The sequence below is a fragment of the Syngnathoides biaculeatus genome, chromosome 8 (genome assembly GCF_019802595.1).
Source record: "Syngnathoides biaculeatus isolate LvHL_M chromosome 8, ASM1980259v1, whole genome shotgun sequence".
NCBI classification, from domain to species: domain Eukaryota; kingdom Metazoa; phylum Chordata; class Actinopteri; order Syngnathiformes; family Syngnathidae; genus Syngnathoides; species Syngnathoides biaculeatus.
The window spans coordinates 243657-246989 of record NC_084647.1 but is presented as its reverse complement, the minus strand read 5'-3'; the positions used below and the strand labels follow the sequence as shown (position 1 = coordinate 246989).

Sequence of the window (3333 nt, the reverse complement as noted above, 5' to 3'; positions counted from 1 at the left end):
ATGTAACTAGTTTGTTTTAAACTTTGATGCATTTCATTTGATCAGGGATGAACGCAGCAAATCCACTCGTGCGGAAAAAAAAAAAAAATCACGTTCTGAGATCTTTTGCAAGAAATGGTCTCGTTATGGTTCCAAACTTATCCCAGGACACTTTGCATGTTACATAGATTAAATGCCATCTGACCTCAGCCAGCATACGATAAAAAAAATTGTTACTCCAAATGGCTAAGTAGCAACATTTTCTTTTGGATTCTGTGATGCAGTACCTTACGGCCATGCTACCCTGAGAACGCCCGATCTCGTCAAATCTCGGAAGTTCAGTGGGTTTGGCCCTGGTTAGTACTTGGATGGCAGACCGCCTAGGAATACCAGGTGCTGTAAGCTTCTCTTGCGTTGGGTCAGGAAGGGCATCCAGCGTAAAACTGTGCCAAACAAATATGCGTTCATCTAAGATGACATGTTGTGGCAACCCCTAACGGGACAAGCCGAAAGGTAAAGAATTCTGTGATTCAGCAATTTTGCAATAATCCGATAGCATTAGTGACAGTGGTTCAGACATTTTTTAAGGTCTTGTGTAAACATAAAATGACTGACTTAGTGGATTCAGCTTTGATTTATCAGTGGGGATAGTACACTAAAGCCATACTTCCAAAGTATACTTTGCTATTTACTGGTGCATTGTCAATTGCTAGATGAATAATGATATACAGTGTACCCGTTTATTTGGACTGCTTTATTCACTCATCATTAGTGGTTACAGCAAATGTTGACTTTACATTCTTGTGATCAAGAGAGGAGAGTGAGAGTTTTTTTGGGCCATGATTTTTGCAACACTTGGAATTTGTATTCTGTGTACGCATAACCAAACCACAGAGGACACCTTTGGACATTTGCTAACTTTGATTAGCCAAACACATAGAGCATGTCTCCATTTTGCGCAACAAACCAATATGCCTACTCAAAAATATAAAAGACCTTTTAAAAAAAGGATATTACTCCTCAATAAAATGAGAAACACCCAAGTTATCTATGTCAAATAAATATCATTTCGTTTTGATAATTAAATTAAATAGTTAAAAACAGAATTCCAAACAGATTTTTAAAATGAAAGCCATGGCGAAAGAAATCACGTCATTGACTGCACTCTGTCAGAAAGGACCATTATACATCTTTCTGAGGGTGTGTGTGTGTGTGTGTGGGGGGGGGGGGGGTAGATTGTCTCTATTTTGGCCCACAAAGACAAGAGTGTGACCTGAGGGATGAGAATAGATCTAACAAGGACACGGATGACTTGATTCCCAATGCGTCGGCTGATCTCGATCATTCATGAAGGGATTGGTGATAAGCCCCATCATTCCATTTAAATGCCTAGTTCAATGTGCTGGGAGAAACGGGCCTATCTGTTCATCAACACCACATTGTACAGATAAGTAGAGAAAATGTGAACGGAAGCAAACCGTTTCTTTTCCAGTCAGGGAGAGACATCTGGTGGCTATTCGCTACCCTACAACTTTATCACTAGAAAGAAGTTGAACTGAGGCACTGGATTCCTCTTTGCTGCTGAAGAGATTTAAATATGAATGCAAAATGTTTCTTCATTTTGAAAGCTTACGTGTGGAGTAATGTTTTTTTCTGTGTGTCCTCTGAGGTTGGTCACATAGGTTGAATGAAATGGATGACAGCAAGATATAAAAAAAAAATAGGTTAATAGCGAGGTAAAAGTAAACAGTTTCAACTTTGATTGATTGATTTTCTGGGGACTTAAAAGAAATAAAAAATAAATAAAACTGTGACAGCAGCAACATGGAGGAATGTGAAGCAGGTAGAATGAACCAAGACCAAGCAAGATGTTCTCCATCCATGGGTTTAATAACAACAATTGTTTAATGTTGTCAGCTCCGAAAATGAGTTGTTGTGATGCTGTTCTATTTTTTGTGGATATGCTTTTCAAAGCCTAAGGTTCAAATCCCAGCCCCGCCTGTGTGGAGTTTGCAAGTTCTCCCTGTGGGCACTCCGGTTTCTTCTCACATCCCCAAAACATAGATGCTAGGTTCATTGAAGACCCTAAATTGCCTGTAGGTGTGATCGTGAGTGGGACTGCTGTCTGTCTCCATGTGTCATGCGACTGGCTGGCAACCAGCTGAGGGTGTACCCCACCCAATGCCAGAAGACAGGCTCCAGCACTCCTGTGACCCTTGTGTGGATGAGCAGCTCAAAAAATGATGGATGGAGAGAAAGTTTAGGTGTCTTTTGTCTGTTTGCTATTTGGTAATTTAAAATCTTTTCTCTGTCCCGTCACATCCCTGCAACATGTTTTTTGTTGCACCTATGAGGACAATGCATATTTTAAATCAAAAGAGGGCTACTTTTTAGATTTTGTTGTCAAGCTATCAAATTGAGTATTATTTATACAGTGATGGACAGTAAAAAAGAAAAAAGACTTTGAATCAGTGTGTCTTGTGTCTACTTTTTTGTTAAAAGAAGGATCCGTACTCCTATTAAATCCAAAGTGTACTTCAGTCACCTCAGTTGTTGCCTGGTGTGGCTGGTTAGGGTTAGGCCAGTTTTCCTAAGTGGTCAGTAACCTACATTGGGGAAAAATGCACCTTTACCCATGATACAACAGTATTAAGGGGTGGCACATCTGCCTCACGGTTCTGAGGGCCTGGGTTCAAGTCTAGCCTCACCTCTATGGAGTTTTCTTCAGGTGCTCCAATTTCTTTCCACTTCCTAAAAACATGCATCACTAAATTTTATATGCATGTAAATGTAAATGCAAATTAATGCATATTTATATGTGCCCTGTGAGAGGCTGGTGACCAGTTCGCCTTAAGCCCAGAGTCAGCAGAGATAAACGCCAGAATGCCCATGGCCTGAGTGAAATTAAATGAGCAACAACTGACATTATGATTGATTGATTGAATTGATTGCACTCAAGTGTTTTAATGTTATGTTTCAAACTCAATCTAATTCAACTTTATCGCTCAACTAATTGTGCTGTGTACTTTGTGATGATAGCTTTGGAACTCCTGCGGTTCTTAAGAGAGCCTTATTAAAAACCAACCAAGATTGTTGGGCCAATATAATTAGATGTGTACCGAATGGGCTAATGGAGAATGAAAAAGATTTGTAATTAAGGGACTATTATAAGACATGAATGTTGGCTTCCTTAAAAATAAAATAATCATAATAATGATTATGTGGGCGGCACGCTGGCTCAGCTGGAAAGCGTTGGCCTCCCAGTTCTGAGGTCTCGGGTTCAATCCCAGACCCACCTGTTTGGAGTTTACATGTTCTCCCCATGCCTGCATGAGTTTTCTCTGGCCACTCAGG

At 40.2% G+C, this 3333-nt stretch overlaps 1 pseudogene; it reads left to right on the top strand.

The window, feature by feature from the left end:
* Window positions 1–265: 265 nt before the first annotated feature.
* On the top strand, window positions 266–384 carry LOC133505458 (5S ribosomal RNA; annotated as a pseudogene).
* The last annotated feature ends 2949 nt before the right edge of the window (window positions 385–3333 follow it).